Here is a 21,107-nt window from a genome sequence, read left to right as displayed (position 1 = left end):
GCTCACAGACACCAGATGCTGCTTGTTTGAGAGATTTTTAAAAACTCTGAAGCAGAATCAAAGACAGGCTAATTCTATGGTAAAGCCTTTGGAAATTGCTTGGGTGGGGCTGAAAGTTGGGTGGGGCGGGGCCTCAGGCAATCACCAGGGTGGGGCCAACAGTGTGAGCTAGGTTGCTGGAGTCCTAGAAATGGCCGCAGTGTGCCTGCCCTGTGGGGGAAAGGCTCACCAAAGGAACACCGGCCTCCACCAGCATGCCTGTCCAGGAGAAAGCTGCCCCTCCAGCCTTTGTCCAGAGACCAGACAGCTCAGTTCTTCCCTGTTCTCTGGTGTCCTTCAAGCTGCCTCTCCTCAGAGCTCAGAGGGAGTGAGTCTGAGTAAGTCTGTGCACGGGCCCTTTAATTGGAACTGCCTGGGGCTTCCGCAGCCACAGCCTCCCTCTGCCTCAGTTCCCACTGGTTTTTACAGCCAGAAGTTATGGGGACTTTTTTTCCTAGCACTGGGACCTTGAGTTGGGCACCTGGTGTGGGATGGGGAACCCTCACTCCTCAGTGAGAACCTTCTCAGCCGAAGTCTCTCCTGATTTTTATCTGCCACCCCTGAGTGTGGGACCAGTTGGTCCATGCCTCCGCCCCTCCTACCAGCTTCTTTAATTTTGTAGTTGTAGGATTTCCATTCAACTCGATTTCAGGCGGTTCTGAATGATGGTTGTGTTGTAGGTTTGTTGTAGTTTTGATGTGGTTGTGGGAGGAGGCGATACTGCGTTACCTACGGCACCATCTTGACCGGAAGTCCCAAGTCTAGTAGATTTTTGATGGAGTCTTTAGGGTTTTTTATGTATAATATTATGTCATCTGTGAATAATGACAGTTTCACTGCCTCCTTTCCAATTTGGATCCCTTTTATTTTGTCTTCATGTCGGATTGCTGTGGATAAGACTTTCAGTATCATGTTAAATAAGAATGGCAAAAGTGGACATCCTTGTCTTGTTTCTGTTCTTAAGGAAATGCTTTTAGTTTTTGTCCATTGAGTATGATCTTGGCTGTACATCTTCCATATATGGCCTTTATTATGTCAAGATATGATCCCTCTATTCCCACTTTGCTGAATGTTTTTATCAGAAATGGGTGCTGGATTTTGTTGAATGCTTTTTCAGCATCTATTGATATGATCATATGGTTTTTATTTTTCATTTTGTTTATGAAGTGTATCAAATTTATTGATTTGCAAAGATTGTACCAGCCTTGCATCCCTGGGTTGAATCCCACTTGGTCATGGTGAATAATTTTTTGATGTATTCCTGGATCCGGTTTGCTAGTATTTTGTTAAGGATTTTGGCATCTATGTTCATCAAGGATATTAGCCTGTAATTTTCTTTCTTTGTAGTATCTTTATCTGGTTTTGGAATTAGAATCATGCTGGCCTTGTAAAACGAGTTTGGAAGTTTTCCTTCTTGAATTTTTTGGAATAGTTTGAGAAGAACTGATGTTAGTTCTTTGAATGTTTAGTAAAACTCTACAGTGAAGCTTTCTGGGCTGAGCTTTTGTTTGCTGGGAGAGTCTTGATTACATCTTTAATTTTCTTTGTTATTATTTGTCTGTTTAAGTTCTCTATCTCTTCCCAGTTCAGAGCTGGGAGACTATGTGATTCTAGAAATTTGCCCATTTCTCTTAAATTGTCCAATTTGTTGCCGTATATTTTGTTCATAGTATTTGTTAATGATCCTTTATATTTCTGTAGTGTCAGTTATTACTTCTCTTCCATTTCTGATTTTGTATATTTGGGTCCTCTCTTTTTGTTTCTTTGTGAGTCTAGCTAGGGGTTCATCAATCTTATCTTTTCAAAAAACCAGGTCTTTGTTTCATTGATCCTTTGAATTGATTTTTTTGGCCTCCATGTCGTTTATTTCTGCTCTGATCTTTACTATTTCCTTCCTTCTACTTGCTCTGGAATTTTCTTTTTGTTTGCTTTCTAGTTCTGTAAGTTGTGAGGTTGGATAGTCTATTAGAAATTTTTCTTGTTTCTTGAGGTAGGCCTGTCGTGCTATGAACTTCCCTCTCAGAACTGCTTTCGCTGCATCCCATAGATTTTGTGTTGTTGTGTCTTCATTTTCATTGGTTTCCAGGAAGTTTTTAATTTCTTCCTTGATCTCCATGGTAACCCATTCCTTATTTAATAACATGCTATTTAGCCTCCATGTTTTCAAAAGTCTTTGCCTGTACTTGTTGCAATTAATTTCTAGTTTTATGCCATTGTGATCTGAGAAGATGCTTGATATGATTTCAATCTTCTTAAATTTGTAGAGACTTAGTTTGTGCCGTAACATGTGGTCTATCTTTGAGAATGTCCCATGTGTACTTGAGAAGAATGTGAATTCTGCACTTTTGAGGTATAATTCTCTGTAGATATCTATTAAATCCATTTGGTTTAGTGCTTCATTTAGAGTCTCTGTTTCCTTGTTAATTTTTTGTCTAGATGATCTATTCAGTGATGTCAGCGCAGTACTGAAGTTCCCTGCTATGATTGTATTGCTGTCGATTTCTCCTTTGAAGTCCTCCAGAAGATTTTAAATATATTTTGGTGCTCCTCTATTGGGTACATATATGTTTACCAAGGTTATATCTTCCTGTTGGATAGAACCTTTTAATATTATGTAGTGGCCTTATTTGTCACTAGTTATGGCCTTCATTTTAAAATCTATTTTATCAGATATGAGTATTTCTACCTCAGCTTTTTTTTTCTTTTTGTCGTCTTGAAAGATTTTTTTTCTATCCCTTCCCTTTCAATCTGTGTGAATGTTTTGTTGTGAGGTGGGTCTCTTGTAAACAACATATATGTAAGTCATGCTTTCTTATCCAATCATCTACTCTGCGTCTTTATTGGAGCATTCAATCCATTTACATTTAAGGTGATTATTGATATGTACTTATTTATTGCCATTTTTGTTTAGTGTGGTTTATATTTTATTTATTTTACTAATTACAGCTGTCTTTTTACCATTTCTTGCAGTGCTGGTTTGGTGCTAATATATTCCCTCAGCCTTTTTTTTGTCTGGAAGCTCTTTATTTTACCTTCTAATTTGAATAATAGCCTTGCTGGATAGAGTAGTCTTGGATTTAGATCCTTGTTTTTTATGACCTTGATTACTTCATGCCATTCCCTTCTGGCCTGTAGTGTTTCTGTTGAGAAGTCAGCTGAGAGCCTTATGGGGGTTCCTTTGTAGATAACCTGTTGCTTATCTCTTGCTGTCTTTAGGATTCTCTTTTTGTCTTTAATTTTTGGCATTTTTTTTTTTTTTTTTTATCCTCACCCGAGGACATTTTTTGATATTTTGTTCAGATAGAGTGGAAGGGAGAGATAGGGAGAGAAACATTGACGTGAAAGGGACACTTCGAGTTGTTGCCACCCGCACAACCCAACCAGGGCCAGGGACAAACTGCAACCAAGGTATGTGCCCTTAGCGGGAACCAAACCCGGGTCTCTCCAGACCGCATGTCAACGCTCTAACCGCTGAACCAAACCGACCAGGGCTAATTTTTGGCATTTTAATTACTATGTGTCTTGGTGTATGTCTGTTTGGGTTCTTCTTAGTTGGGGCTCTCTGTGCTTCTTGAACTTGAATGCCTTCTTTCTTCATCAAGTTAAGGAAGTTTTCTGTCACTATTTCTTCAAATATATTCTCTAACCCTTGCTCATTTTCTTCTTCTTCGGGGACTCCTATGATGTAAATGTTATTACGTTTCCAGTTGTCCCACAGTTCTCTTAAGCTGTCCTCCTGTTTTTTAATTGTTTTTTCCTTTTGGCTTTCTGACTGGTTGAGTTTTTCTACCATGTCTTCTAATTCACTGATCCAGTCTTCAGCTTCCTCTACTCTACTGGTTTGTCCTTCCAATGTGTTCTTTATTTCTGTTATATCATTCTTCATTTCCACTAGATTGGTTTTCAGTGTTTTAACATCTTCACTCATGGTGCTGATGTCCTTACTCATACTGTTGAGTTTCCTCAGGATTATGGCTCTGAACTCTACCTCTGATAACTTGCTTAAATGCATTTCATTGATCTCATCTTTGGTAGAGTGCTCTTGTTCTTTTATTTGGGATTTGTTCCTTTATTTCACCATTTTGGCTATTTCAGTGAGTTTTAGGGCCTGTCAAATTTTCCCTGTGGGTGTTGGTGTTCTGCTGTTTGTGGCTCCTTCTACTGGGTTTGGGTGAGTGTGGGAGGACCCCTGTTAAGTCTTACTTTCCTGGGTAGATATGCAAGTCCAGGAACGGTTTAGTTATCTTCCAGCTTTTTGCCTGGAGGCTATTAGTCTCAATTACTCAGGGCCTTGGGTTTTAGCTCTCAGCTACATGCAAAACTCCCTAAATTGTTCAGTGTAACAGGATTTCCAGAGGGTGGGGCAGATGCTAGTTGTTAATGACCCTCAATTTGCATTTCTTCTGCCCTGATGCGAAGGGTTGACTCTTGGAGGGAGGGGCTGATATTTCTTCCCAGGGCTCTGGGAAGGAACAAGGTGGCCACTGTCCTCTGTGGCCACAAATCAGCACAAACCCTGAGTGCCCTCCAAGTCCTGGGTGTCTCCACAGAGTTCCTGTCCAGTCTGCCCTTCCTCTGCAGACTGAGTGGCTGTGGCTGTGGCTAATTTAGTGCTCTGTTCCAGCCCTCTGTGCTGTAGAGATGGATTGGGATTTTAACCCTAAGAGTGCTGCTCATAGCTAAAACTGCTGCTGTTTGTGGACTCCCATCCTGCCACCCTCTGGCACCACCACAGATCCTACCAGGCTTGTTCAGTGTTCCTGGTTATATGGTCCTCTTGAGCTGATTTTCTGTTGCTTTTTCCCAACAATTTGTTTTTATTTTAGTTGTAATTCTAGTTTGGTCCTGGGAGGTTGTCTATGTAGCTTCTATTCACTCTGCAGCCATTTTCTCTTCTCCCCTTTCCTTTCCTTATAATGGTTTAGACATAAGTCCCCAAGGAGACTTCTCAACAGTGGTGATCTTACTAAAATTCTATTGTTAGTTCATTGGACACATGGCTCATCGTTGATCCTGACGCTTTCTCTAAAGGAGTTTATACCTACAAAATCATGGAGAAGAAAAGTGAGAGCCAGTTTGAGGGAGAGCTGGAGCAATTAGCTCAGAGACATAGAGCATTTCTTTATGCCGCTATTACTACAAAATATTCTATCAAGTAAAAATTTCCTGTATGTGTAAAAGCTGTCTTTTATAATCAAATAATTTTTGGTGATCCCACTATATCTTCATCATAGAGATTCATAATGCACTTTAGGAGGTAAGGTAGTTTAGAACAGTTGGGAAGAGAACAGATTCTGTAGCTGTGTGAACATTAGTAAGTCATCTAATCTCTCTGTTCCAGTGTCCTCATCTGTAAAATAGAGGAAAAGAAAAACAAAAAAACAAAAAACACCTATCTTCCTGTCTGACAATAGGACACATTTCTTCCTCCAAGTAATATCTATCCACATTTCAGAGATACAATTTTCTACAGAAAACCCTTTTGAAAAATACTGATCAAATAACAATTTCCTTTGAGTATTTTTAGTCATTATTAACATACTTTCTGATTGTATTAAGATCTTTATGTAAGGAAGTACAATTATTTATTTATTTATTTATTTTTGTTTGTGCCCCTAGCGGGAACCGAATCCAGGACTCTCTGGTCCGCAGGCCGATGCTCCAATCGCTGAGCCAAACCAGCCAGGCCAGAAATACAATTATTGACAACATTATGCCATGAGGCACAGGATAGTGCCTCTGGCCGCTAGTACATGCACATAGTTAGTTCTCAACAAATATTTGTTAAATAAATGAAAAAATAAAAATTAAAGATACTCTATTTTATTAATGTTCTTAAGTTAATATGTAGTTACCACTTAACCTTATACCTATTTTTTATGTTTATGAAAATATATATATACACATATATATTAAAATCTTTACCCGAGGTTATTTTTTAATTTATCTTCAGAGAGAGAGAGAGAGACATTGATGAGAGAGAGACACATCGATTGATTGCCGGCTGCATAACCGCAACCAGGGCTAGGGACCAAACTTCAACTGAGGTATGTGTCCTTGACCAGAATGGAACCCTCGACTCTGGTCCGTGGGTCAAGCTCAAACCACTGAGCCAAACCAGCCAGGGCAAATAGATATTTTTATACAGTAAAAAAAATTTTTATTACTCACTTATAAATTGAGACTTTATAAATAAGTTTGATTTTTTTTTGTTGAGTTGGCTTCAAGTTTTCTTAGTTATTTTATTATTTCTTATGTAAAGCAGATAAGAAATTAAAATATACCAATTATCATATATAAGTCAGAAAGTGAAACTTATCTGCAACAGAGATCAAAATGAATTTGTTATTCCAAATTAGTGTTGGTAAACAAACAGCTCTATGTTGGAGCACTTCCATTTCATTTCTATTACAGCATTCCAGCTTGCCTTTATTTAAGCTGAATATTTCTATTGTGAGATAACAGAAATACTGTCTTCTATATTTTCCTAGTTGGCAAAGGTTTAGATATCAAAGCTTTTATTTGCTTATTTTGAAATTTATTTATTGTTGAGAGTATTAAAGATGTCCCCTATTTTCTTCCCTTTCCCCCCTCCACCTGGCTCCTGCCCCACTCCAGGCCTTCACTGCACTATTGTCTGTGTCCATGGGCTATGCATAAATGAATATAAATTCTTTGGTTTATCTCTTCCCACCCATACCGACTCTTTCCCTCTCAGATCTGTCAGTCTGTTCCATGTTTCCATGTCTCTGGACCTATATTGTTCATCAGTTGATTTTGTTCATTAAATTCCACATATAAGTGAGATCATATGATATTTGTCTTTCTCTGACTGGCTGATTTTACTTAGCATAATGACATCCAGGTTCATCCATGCTGTTGCAAAGGGTAAGAGATCCTTCTCTTTTAGAGCCACATAGTATTAATGTGCACATGTACCACAGCTTTCTTATTTAGGCGTTTACTAATGGGCACCTGGGCTGTTTCTAGATCTTAGCTATTGTAAATAATACTACTATGAACATAGGGGTGCATTTATTCTTTCTAAGTGGTGTTTAATGATTCTTAAGATATATTTCCAGAAGTAGAATTGCTGTGTCAAACAGCAGTTCCATTTTTAATTTTTTGAGGAATGTCCATACTGTTTTCCACTGTGGTTACACCAGCATGCTAGATAACAATTTTTAATGTGTTTAACTTAACTTTTCCTCTAACTCTGTTTAATTACTTGTGGTTTGGTCCTTAGCAAAAATGGAAAATAGCTGTTCATTGCCATCTGCTTAAAATTCTTTCACATATTTGAGAACTATTAAATAATTTATCAGAATTTCTTCTTCAAAATTAATAACCTCAACTATTTTTCTAGTTCATTTCATTAGTGACAACTCTTTATACTGAAATAAATTTTAAAAATCCTTTTCACAAGCACAGAATATAGAAGCCTAAGGATAAAGAGCAGTATATATAAAAGCTATATAGATAGATAGATATAGATCTCTCTATATATTAAATATAATTTGTATAAAATTATATATAATTATATGAATATATTTAATCATATATTAAAGTTACTCTTACATAAAAATATTGTACCAAGAATTATGAGATATATACAAAGTACTATGGAGTTATATACATGGGGGATCTTTGAAAGCTTAGTGGATGACATGGGTTATAAACTGGATGTAGAAGATCATGTAGAATTTATGAAAAAGGTATACACCTATGTAGTAAATGGCAAATAGACTAAAGGAACTGGAGTTTCAGGTGCATACAGTTGATAGATGAAATAGTAGTATATTTAGTGGTCAAATTGTAAAGAAGTTTAAATGCTTAAATGGGGAATTTGAATAATAAGATTTAAGCATGTTTGAAATTGAATTTTAAGAAAAGTATAAATGATGTGAGGAATGGATTGAAAGAGTTGAGTAATTTGAGATAGGAAGATCAGTTCAGAGAATAATAATTCAGAGAAGGGGTAATGAGAACTTGAAATTAAGTCAATGAAAAGAGAAAGGGATGGAAGAACACTTAAAATATTTCAGAAGTGACCACAGCAGAGGATTGGTGACTGATGGAATTGCAGGGGTAATGGAAAGGGAGACAGGATAACTGCAGTGCATACAACAAATAATTAATTAGTCACCAACTTATCTTTGACAAAGAAACAAAAGGCAATACAATGGAGAAAACATAATCCTATCAACAAATGGTGCTGGAACCACTGGACATCCACATGTTAAAAAATTAATCTAGACAAAGATCTTATATCCATCACAAAAATTAACTCAAAATACATTATGGTCTGAAATGTAACAATACAAAGTTGTAAAACTTTTAGAAAATAACATAATAGGAAACGTAGATGACCTTGGCTAGGATGATGGCATTTTAGATACCTGATACATGAAATAAATAATTGAAAAGCAAGACTTTATTAAAATAAAAAATTTCTTCTTTGTAAAGGCATTATCAAAAGAATTAGAAAACAAGCCACAGATAGGGAGAAAATATTTTCAAAAAACCCATTTAATAAAGGACTACTATTTATAATATATAAAGAAATTACCACACACAAAAACAAACAACCCAATTAAAAATGAACCAAAGACCTTAACAGACACCTGAACAAAGAAGATATGCAGAAAGCACATAAGTATATAAAAACATTCTCCACAATATAAGTGATTAAGAAAATATAAACTAAAACAATGAAATGCGACTACACACCTATTAGAATGGACAAAATTCAGAGCAGTAACACCAAGTGCTGGCTAGGATGTGGAGCAACAGGAACTCTCCTCCATTGCTCCTGGGAATGCAAAATGGTACAACCATTGTGGAAGACAACTTGCCAGTTTCTCACAAGGCTAAACATACTTTTACCATACAATTTACACAAGGAAAGAGAAAACTGTCTACACAAAAACCTGCACATAGGTGCTTATAGCAACTTTATAATTGCTAAATCTTGAAAGCAAGCAAGATGTCCTTCAGTAAGTAAATGGATAAATGAACTATAAAACATTTAGATAGTGAATTATTATTTAGTGTTAAAAAGAAATGAGCTGAGTCATGACAAGACATAAAGAAAATTTAAATGCATATTACTAAGTGAAAGAAGCCAATTTGAAAAGGCTACATACTATCTGATTTCACCTACAGAATATTCTGGAAAAGACAAAAATGTAGAGGCAATAAAAACATCAGTGGATGCCAGAGAGGATTTTAAAGGCAGTGAAAATACCCTGTATGATGTTATAATAATGCATACATGTTATACATTTGTCCAAACACATGGAATGTACGACACCAACAGTGAACTGAAATAAACTATGAAATTTGAGTAATTATGATATCTCAATGTAGGTTTATCTTCAGTAAAAAATATGCATTCTGGTAAATGATGTTGATAATGGGGGAAGTTATGTATGTCTGGGGAAGGGGTATATGGGAAATTTCTGTACCTCCTCCTCAATTTTATTGTAAACCTAAAATGCTCTAAAAATATAAAGCCTTGGGGAACATATTTAGTCTAAACTATAAATAACTTCTAAAAATCAAAAAGAAAAATCTTGAAGTTCCCGTAAATAATTGCACAAAGGATATGAAGTGCCAATATAAAAAGAGGAAAGTAATGTCTAATATTGACATTTTAACCATATTAGTGTTATGTATGTTAATTAAGGTAGAATATTCCTTTTAATTACAAGTGCCACATGATCTCACTTATTTAGGGAATATTATGAACAAAATAAGCTGTTGAACAAAATAGATCCAAAGTCATGGAAGTAGGGAAAAGACTAACAAACCTCAGAGGAATGGTGGGTGGGAGGGGTGAAAAGAGATAAACCAAATAACTTGTATGCATACATGCACAACCAATGGACACAGACGTTAGGTTGGGGAGAGCAAGAGAGGGGTGGGAGAGGGAAGGAGGGGATCAATGGGGGAAAAAGTGAGCATCTAAAATATTTTCAACAATTAAAAAAAAAAAAAGAAAAAAAATACTGTTTAATGATGATAAATGTGTAGAGAAATGGGCCCACACAGACTAAAAGCAAAGGGATGGAAGAAGATAGTTCATGCAACTGGAAAGAAAAATAAACTGGAGTAGCAATAGTTATACCTGACAAAATAGACTTTAAAACCAAGGGTACAGTAAGAGGTAAAGAAGGACACTACATAATGATAAAAGGATCAATCCAACCAGAGGCTATAACCCTTGTAAACATTTATGCACCCAACATAGGAGCACCTAAATATATTAAGCAAATCTTGATATATATAAAGGGAGAGATTTACAGTAATATAGTTATAGAAGGGGATTTTAACACCCCATTGACATCAATGGACAGATCTTCCAGACAGAAAATAAAGAGATGGCAGCCTCAAATGACATACTAGATCAAATGTATTTAATTGATATCTTCAGAGCACTCCACCACAAGGCAGAAGAATGCACATTCTTTTCAAGTGCATATGAAAAAGTTTCTAGGATAGACCACATGTTAGGACACAAAACAAGTTTCAATAATTTAAGAAGTTTGAAATCATATCAAGCATCTTCTCTGACCATAATGCTATAAATCTTGAAATCAATCACAAAAAGAAAACTGCAAAACACACAAACACATACAAAGGATTGTAAGAAAATATTATGAACAACAATATGTCAACAAATTGGACAATCTGGAAGAAATGGTTAAATTCCTAGAAACATACAACATTCCAAAACAAAATCAGGAAAAATCAGAGAATCTGAATAGACAGATTACAACTAGTGAAATTGAAGCAGTAATAAAATAAAAAACAACAACTCCCAACAAACAAAAGTCCTAGACCAGATGACTTTGCAGGTGAATTTGACCAAACATTCAAAGAAGAACTAACATCTATCCTTCTCAAACTATTCCAAAAAATTCAAGAGGAGGGAAGACCCTCAAGCTCATTTTACAAGGCCAGCATTATCCTAATTCTAATGCCAGATAAAGACATGTCAAAGAAAGAAAATTATAAGTGCATACCCCCAATGAACATAGATTCTAAAATCCTCAACAAAATATTAACAAGCTAAATCCAGTAATACATTAAAAAAATTATACACCATGATCAAGTGAGATTTATTCTGGGGATGCAATATCAGCAAAACAATAAACATTATACACCACATAAAGAAATTGAAGGATAAAAAACACATGAGCAGAAAAAGCATTTGATAAAATCCAGCACCTATTTATAATAAAAACTCTCAGTAAAATGGGAATAGAGGGAATATACCTCAATGTAAGGCCATGCATGACAAACCCAGAGCTAACAACATAGTCAATGGGCCAGAACTATAAGCATTTCCCTTAAGATCAGGAATAAGACAGGGATGTCTGCAATTATCACACTTAATCAACATAGTGCTGGAAGTCCTAGCCACAGCAATCAGACAAGAAGAAGAAATAAAAGGCACCCAAATTGGAAAGGAAGAACTAAAACTGTCATTATTTGCAGATGACATAATATTGTATATAGAGAACCCTAGAGATTCCACCAAAAAACTACTAGAACTGATCAATGCATTTAGTAAAGTAGCACAAAGTAGAAGCATATACCAAGTTTATGGACAGGAAGAATGAACATAATTAAATGTCCATACCACCCAAAGCAATCTACAGATTCAATGCAATTTCTGTTAAGATACCAATGAAGTATTTCACAGAGCTAGAACAAATGTTTCTAAAATTTGTATGGAACCACCAAAGACCCCAAATAACAATAGTGATCTTGAGAAAGAAGAACAAGTTGGTGGAATCACCCTATGATATTAAACTATACTATAAGAGTATAGTAATCAAAACAGGATGGTACTGGCATAAAAACAGACATATAGATCAATGGAACAGAATAGAGAGCCCAGAAATAAACCCATGCCTTTATGGTTACTATTTGACAAAGGAAGCAAGAACAAACAATGGGGTTAAGATAGTCTACTCAATAAATAGTATTGGGAAAATTAGATATGTACCAAAAAAACTTTGAACTAGACCGACCTTCTTATACTATACACAAGAATAATCTGAAAGTGGATTAAAGACCATAAAAATCCTAGGGATAACACAGGCAGTAAAATTTTGAACATTTCTTGTAGCAATATTTTTTATGATATATCTTCTCAGGCAAGGAAAACAAAGGGAAAAATAAACAGCACAGTAAAGAAAACCATCAACAAAATTCAAAGAAAACCCATTGATTAGGAGAACATATTCACCAATGATACATCTGATAAAGGGCTAATGTCCAAAATTGATAAAGAATTTATAAAATACAACATCCAAAGAACAAATAATCCAATTTAAAAATGGGCAAAAGACCTAAATAGCCACTTCTCTAAAGAGGACATACAGATGGCCAATAGACTTGTGAAAAGATGCTCAACATCTCTAATGATCAGAGAAATGGAAATTAAAACCACAATGAGATATCACCTGACACTTCTCAGAAAGGCTATCATCAATAAATCAGCAAAGAACAAGTGTTGGCCAGGATGTGGAGGAAAAAAAACCCTCGTGTGCTGTTGGTGGGAACGCAGACTGGTGTAGCCACTGTGGCAAGCAGTATGGAGCTACCTCAAAAAATTTAAAAGTAAAACTGCCTTATGACCCAGTGATACCACTTTTGATAATTTATCCAAAGAAACCCGAAACACTACTTTGAAAGAATATATGCACCCTCTGTTCCCTGCAGTATTATTTACAATAGCCAAGATTTAGAAGCAGCCCAAGAATCCACCCATAGATGAGTAGATAAAAAAGCTGTGGTACTTTTGCGCAATGGAATACTACTCTGCTGTAAAAAGGAAGAAAATTTTACCCTATGCGACAGCATGGATTGACCTGAAGAACATTATGCCATGTGAAATAAGCCAGTCAGAGAAAGACAAGTATCATACAATTTCACTCATATGTGGAATTTAATGAATAAACTGAACTACCAAGCAAAATGGAATCAGACTCATAGATAGAGAGCATCCAGACAGCTCTGTTGAAGGGGGTCTTGGGAGAGGGTAGAGGGATTGAGCAAAAAGAAAAAGAAAAATTGAGAGAGAACTCAAGGACATACGGGGAAAAAAAGTGTTGGAAGGAGTTAGTACAGACTTGGAGGGGCTCGGCATGCCACAAGTATTTAGGTATTAACAATGTACACATTAAGAATTAAAGCTGATGGCAAAAAAAAAAAAAAAGGATTGCAGATAGAATGGGACATGGAGGAGACAGCAGGATTCAACAAAGACTGTGTTTTTTTGTAAATAAAAAACATTTAGGAATATATGTTACATGATGCTGGTGCATAGTTCTAGAAGAAAAAACATTAAGACAATAGGTGATAAATATAAAGGCCTCTTATGTGTTTTCAGATATTATTTATAGTTATTGTATTTACTAAATTCAGTCAGTGATTTAGTAGAGCAGAAAATAATGCATGCATTTATGAATTAGGAACATATCCTTTTTTTTTTTTTGTACAGATAGAGTGGGAGGGAGAGAGAGGAAGGGAGAGAGAGAAACATCGACGTGAAGGGACACATCGAGTGGCTGCCACCCGCACGACCTACCAGGGCCGGGGACAAACTGCAACCGAAGTACGTGCCCTTAGCGGGAACCAAACCCGGGTCTCTCCAGACCGCAGGCCGACGCTCTAACCGCTGAGCCAAACTGGCCAGGGCAGGAACATATCCTTTTTAAAAAAAGCTTTATATTTGCAAATTTGACTTTTTGCTCCAAAATTTTAGGTATAGATTGTTTTATCTTTAGTTCTTCATTTCTGTTTTCTTTGACAGAGGTGAGAATGAAAAAGTAAATAAATTAGATCTACAACTTTTTAATGTATCCTAATAAGTTTTGAGATTATCCAGTTCTTGCATATAACCAAAATGGAGATTCCATACACTTGACTGATAAACCATCTTATGAGAATGTTGGCTTTCTCACTTTTAATGTAGCTACAGTGTCTTGGAACATCACTCAGTCACCAGATACTTACTAAAGTTCTCTCTTTGACAAGATTAGTTCCAGCCACACGCTGGAGATGGATGAGGCCACAATTCCTGGCCTTAAGGGAGTTCACAGTCTATTGGGAAGATGAGTATTAAACAAGTCAGTATCAGCACGATGAGGTTCTATAATGGGAGGTGCCTCCTGCTGCAGGGAATCATGAGGAAGTGATATTCAAACTGGGGTCTGAAGAATGAGAAGTCAATAGGCCAAGAAGGAAGAAGAGAGTCAACGTGAACCAAACATACAAAGGGCCTAAAGCAGAAGAAAACCAGAAATGTCTGCCTGAAAACATTTCAGCATATTGGAAGTGGGAGAAATAAGGCTGGATACAAGCAAAAATGACTAATAAAGTCTTATACACCATGGTAAGAATGCTGCATTTAACTGGAAAGGCAACAGGAGTTTCCTGGAAATGTTGAAGTTTGACAATGGTAGTATCAGATTAGTTTTATAAATCATTCTGGCTGCATTGGAGCGCAGAGTGTGGTTGGGTGGTGGTAGACAGAGCTGATATGAGAATATGATCATTCTCTAGGAGAAAGACAAGATGAGTGGCCTGCACTGTGGTGTTGGCATTGGGGGTGGAGAGAGGAGCATAGATTTCAGACAAATGTAGATTTAGTTGACAGGATGTGGCGCAGTGTTGTCAGTAGCAATATAATGCTAACCATGTTTAATGTTAAGTTTAAAGGGGAAAAAGTGAAATGAATGTTAATATGTTAATGTTAAATATGTTACTAACATATTTAATTTAACTGAATATATCTAAACTATAATTTTAACACGCAATGCATATTTTAAAATATTCATGAGATGTTTTACAATATTCCAAATCAATAATGTAATTCACATTTCAGGAGCTCTACAGCCACCTGTGGCTAGTGGCTAAGCATCTGGAGGAACCGTGGTTCACATCCTGACTCAGTGCATGTGTGTAGCTTTATAATCTTCCATTAACAGACAGCCTGCTTTGAAGACCTCATTGCATCATTGTAATAATTAAACAAAGTCATGTGCATGAATATGAATGATGTTAAATAAAATATTGTTTAATATGAAAAACTAGTAGTTGTCCATTGAGCCATCCTTTTTATGCTGCTAAAATAAGGAACAATTTATTCATTTCAGTGAGGGGAAAATATTTATACGAACTGAATTTTTAAAAATAAAAATGAAAAACAAAGACAATTGGTTGTTTAAATAAATCATAATTTAGAATCATTGGCATAGATTGTACCCTTAGGTAAAAGGTGGGAAATAAACAAGTAGGGTGGCAAATCCTAAAACTATAATTAAATGCACTAATATTTTTGTTTCAGAAAAGGTGATTGTGGCACAAAAAACTGTCATAGCATCATTTTTCATATTCTATAAGTTTTCATGAACAACTCTTTTAATGTGTCTGAATGCATCAAATCTCTAGCAAACACTAACGTGAAACCTGTTATCACCAATATTTGAAAATGTCTCTGTGAAACAGTTTATTTTAGAAGCTCAAGAACGGCTTTCCTTTCTTTTGGTAGAGGCCACAAAGAACGCTCAGGTTGCCCTTGATCATGCCCACCTCACTGATGATTAAAAATAGTCAACCCATCAAACTAGTTGTCAGAAATGTTCTTTTTAACTCTATGGGAATTTTGCTATGGACACATCTGAGGAGAATTTAGCTCAAGGCAACTGATTAATCAATCCTATGATTCTATAGGCAGTTTCTCTACCACAGACTGAACCTCTGTAGCTGGAGCAGCATAATTGAACAGTGAGAAGCATATTAAAGAGATATCCACTTTTGCCCCTTTAGTCATTTTTCCACATGGCAAGCATGATTTTTTCAAAACACAATTCAAATTAAGCCTTGTCTCTCTGTTTAATATACTGCAATGACTCCTCATGCTTTTAAATCAAGACCACAGGCTCTAAGGTGGCCCACATGGCTCCGCAAAATACACCTACCTTTCCATCTTCATCTCACACTTGTCCCTTCCAAATCTGCCCCTCTCTTCCTGCCCCTGAGCCTACATACACACTCCTTGCTATCAGCATTTCAGCCTCACTGGCTTTCTGTGGTTCATCAGTTATGTATTAGTTTCTCCTGCCAGAGCCTTTTCATGAACTGTTTCTATGTTTGGAATAATCTGTATCCATCACCCTTTGTCTTTTATTAAATTAAGCTTTTAATTTTGAGATAATTTTAGTTTCACATAAAGTTGTAAGAAATAGGACAGGCATATCTGCATATCCTTTATCCAGTTCCCCAATGATAATGTCTTGCAAAACTGTAGTTGAATATCACAATCAGGATATTGACATTGATAGAGGATCATTTCCATCACCTCAGAGATCCCAGAAGTTGCCTTATTATAACTACACTCTCTTCCCTCCAGTGCTCCCACCCACTACTAACCTCTGGCAACCACGAATCTGTTCTGCATTTCTATAATTTCTCATTACAAGGATGTTAAATATATGGAATCATCAAAAACATAAACTATCGTGATTGTCTTTTTTCACTCAGCAACATTCTCTGGAGATTCATCCAGGTTGTCGTCTGTATTAATAGTTTGATATGTTTTTAAACTTTTAAAATTACAATTTTATTTATTTATTTATTTAAAAGTTTTTATTCTCACTCAAGGATATCCTTTTTTATTGATTTTAGAGCAAAGAAGGGGGCAAGAGGGAAAGAGAAAAACATTGATGTAAGAGAAGAACATTCATCAGTTGCCTCGCATACCTCCTCCCACTGGGGATCAAACCTGCAACACAACTCAGGTTTGTGCCCTGACCGGGAACGGAACCTGCCACCCTTTGGTGTATGGCATGATGCTCCAACCAACCGAGCCACACTGGCCAGGGTTATTCATTTTTTATTGTGACACTATTACAAGAGTCCCCACTTTTCTCCCCCTTTACCCACCTCCACCCAGCTCCTGAGCTCCCCACTCCCAGCTCTGGCCATCACCACACTGTTGTCTGGTCCACTGGTTATGCATATATGTTCTTTAGCTTAATCTCTTCACCTTCTTTTATCCAGTATCCCCCATTCCTCACCCCTCTGACCTCTGCCAGTAGTTTGATATTTTTTATTGTACCACAGTTTGTTTAATTATTCATCAGCTGAAGGACATCTGGATGTTTCCAGAGTTTTACAGTATTATAAATAGAGCTGGTATAAGCATGTGGGTACATGTTTTTGTGTGAATATAACTCTTCATTTCTCTGGGATAATTGCCCAGAAGTGTAATTGCTGGGTTGCATGGTAGTTACATGGTGTTTTCAGAAAAACCTGCCAAATTGTTTCCAGAGTGGCTGTACTATTATTCTTCATTCCAGCCAGCAATGTATCAGTGATCCAGTTTCTCTGCACCCTCACCAGCATTCGGTCTTGCCACTAGTTTTTGTTTTAGTCATTCTGATAGGCATGTAGTAATATCTCACTGTAGATTTAATTTGCGTTTTCATAACAGCTAATGATGTTCAATAATCTTTCATGTGCTTGTTGCCATCTGTATGTCTTCTGTGAAATGCTTCTTCATGTGTTTTGCCGATGTTTTAATTGGATTGCTTGATTTTGTACTGGTGTTTTGAGAGTTCTTTATATAATTTAGATTCTTTGTTGGATACATGGTTTTATTTTTCCCACTCTGTATGTAGCTTTTCTTTTCATTTTAACAGGATCTTGTACACAGTAAAAATTTTTATTTTTAATTAAGTCCAATTAATTAATTTTTCCTCTTATGAATCATGCTTTTGGCATCAAATCTAATAACTCTGTGTAGTCCTAGATTCTGAAGATTTTCGTGTATTTTTTCTAAATGTCTTATAGTTTCACATTTTACTTCTAAGTCTTTGATCTATTCTGAGTTCATTTGTGTTAGCTGTGTGACTGAGGTCAAGGTTTCTTTTATTGCCTGTTGATGTCTTATTGCTCCAGCTATAAATTGAAAAACCATCTATCCTCCATTAAATTGCATTTGAACGTTTGTCAAAAAATCTGTTGGGCATATGTATGTGAATTCATTTTGTGTTCTCTGTTATTTTCCATTGATCTATGTGTCTATTTGTCTACAATACCACAGGTCTTTATTACTGTAGCCATAGAGCAAGTCTTGAAATTGAGTAGGTAAATTCCTCCCACTTTATTTTTCTTTTACAAAATTGGTCTAGCTATTCTAGTTCCTTTTCATACACATTTTAGAATAACCTTGTCTAGATAAACAAAAAATCATACTGGAATTTTGATAAGAATTGCATTGTGCTTGTATATCAATTGGGGGAGCACTGGCATCATTACTATGTTTAGGCATCCAATCTATGAGCATGATATGTCTGATTTACTTAGATTTTTTATCTCTTTCATCAGTGTGTGTTTTTAGGCATACCAGTCTGTGTATGCGGTTACATTTACATCTAAGTATTTCATGTTTTGAACAATTGTAAATAGTGTTGTATGTTTAATTTTGCTGTCCACATATTTGATTGCTAGCATGTAGAAATACAGTTGCCATCCCATATTCTTTTAGGTGTGGTCTCCTAGCAATAAATTCTCTTAGTTTTCTCTCACATGATAATGTGATGATTTCTTCTCATTTCTAGAGATTATTTTCACTGGGTACAGAATTTAGGGTTGATACATCTTTTTTTTTCAGTACCTGAGAAATGTTCTGCTACTTCTTTTGGTTTCTGTGGTACCTGGTGAGAAATCTGCTGTTATTTGAATTGCTTTCCCTCTCTAGGTGTGCTGTTATTTTTCTCTGGCTGCATATGAGTTTGTCTTTTTCTTTAGTTTCCAGAATTTCAATTATGATGATTCTTGGCATGGGTTTCTTTGGGTTTTTCTTGTTTGGGGTTCACTCACGTTCTTGCATCTGGAGATTGTACTTCTTGTCAAATGTGTAAAGTTTTTTTAAATTAATTAATTAATTATTGTTACAAATGTTTCTCCTTTTTCTCCCACAGATCCCCCCCTCCATCCCTCCCTGCCCTGTCCCCAACTTTGTTGTCAATGTCCACTGTTCATGCACACATGCATATAAGTTCTGTGGTTTATCTCTCTCCCCCACCCCCACTTCTGGGGATAGTCAGTCTGTACCCCACTTCCATGTCTCTGGGACTACCCCATTCCTCAGATTGTTATGTTCATTATATTCTACAAATAAGTGAGATAATATGATACTTGTCTTTCTCTGTTTGGCCTCTTTCACTTAGGATGACACTTTCCAGGTTCCACCATGTCCTCTCAAAGGATAAGATATCTTTCTTTCTTACAACTGCATAGTACTCCATTGTGTCTATGTACCACAGCTTTTTTACCCATTAGTCAACTGATGGGCATTTGGGCTGTTTCCAGATCTTAGCTATTGTAAATAGTGCTGCTACAAACATGGGGGTACATATATTCTTTCTGATTGGTGTTTCAGGCTTTGTAGGGTATATTCCTATAAGTGGGATCGCTGGGTCATATGGAAGTTCAATTTTTAATTTTTTGAGGTAACACCATATTGTTTTCCATAGTGGCTGCACCAGTCTGCATTCCCACCAGCAGTGTACTAGAGTCCCCTTTTCATTATTTAATAACATGCTATTTAGCTTCCATGTGTTCAAATATCTTTGCATGTTCTTGTTGCAGTTGATTTCTAGTTTCATGCCATTGTGATCTGAGAAGATGCTTGATATGGTTTCAATCTTCTTGAACTTGTAGGGACTTAGTTTGTGTCGTAACATGTGGTCTATCTTTGAGAATGTCCCATGTACACTTGAGGAGAATGTGAATTCTGTAGTTTTGGGGTGTAATTCTCTGTAGATATCTATTAAATCCATTTGGTCTAGTGCTTCATTTAGAGTCTCTGTTTCCTTGCTAATTTTTTGCCTAGAGGATCTATCCAGTGCTGTCAGTGGGGTGTTGGAGTCCCCTGCTATGATTGTATTGCTATCAATTTCTCCTTTGAAGTCCTCCAGAAGATTTTGAATATATTTTGGTGTTCCTATATTGGGTGCATATATGTTTATGAAGGTTATATCTTCCTGTTGGATAGATCCTTTCAATATTCAGTAGTGGCCTTCTTTGTCTCTAGTTATTTGAATGATAGCCTTGCTGGGTAGAGTAGTCTTGGATTCAGATCCTTGTTTTTCATGACTTGATTACCTCATGTCATTCCCTTTTGGCCTTCAATGTTTCTGTTGAGAAGTCAGCTGAGAGCCTAATGGGGTTTCCTTTGTAGGTAACCTGTTGCTTATCTCTTGCTGCTTTTAGGATTCTCTTTGTCTTTAATTTTTGGTATTTTGATTACTATGTGTCTTGGTGTGGGCCTGTTTGGGTTCTTCTTACTTAAGGCTTTCTGTGCTTCTTGAGCTTGAATGCCTTCTTCCTTCACCAAATTAGGGAAGTTTTCTGTCACTATTTCTTCAAATGTATTCTCTAACCCTTGCTCATTTTCTTCTTCTTTGGGGACTCCTATGATGCGAATGTTATTATGTTTCCAGTTGTCCCACAGTTCTCTTAAGCTGTCTTCCTGTTTTTTTAATTGTTTTTTTCTTTCGTTTTTCTGATTGGTTGATTTTTTTATACCATGTCTTCTAATTCACTGATCCGGTCCTCAGCTTCCTCTACTCTGCTGTTTAGACCTTCCAATATGTTCTTAATTTCTGCTATGTCATTCTTCATTTCTTCTTGGTGGTTTTTAATTTCCAACTGGTTGATTTTCAACATTTCTATGTCTTTACTCATGGTGTTCATGTCCTTACACAAGCTGTTGAGCTTCCTCAAAATCATGGCTCTGAATTCTAGTTCTGTTAACTTGTTTAACTGCACCTCATTTATCTCATATTTGGTAGAGGTCTCTTGCAGTGCAGCATGAGATCAGATACTTCTATTTTCTGAGAAAGACATAATTTGTGGTTGTGAGAAAGGAAGAGAAAAATCACTGGAAAATCCACAAGTTTTCTGGTTCAAATGTGTGTGAAAAAAGTAAAAATGATGAGACAGGAGATCACCAGTAATGTGTTTAAAACAATGGTCAGTGT

This window comes from Molossus molossus, unplaced genomic scaffold, assembly GCF_014108415.1.
Source record: "Molossus molossus isolate mMolMol1 unplaced genomic scaffold, mMolMol1.p scaffold_m16_p_7, whole genome shotgun sequence".
In the NCBI taxonomy this organism is placed as follows: domain Eukaryota; kingdom Metazoa; phylum Chordata; class Mammalia; order Chiroptera; family Molossidae; genus Molossus; species Molossus molossus.
This window is presented reverse-complemented; position numbering follows the sequence as displayed.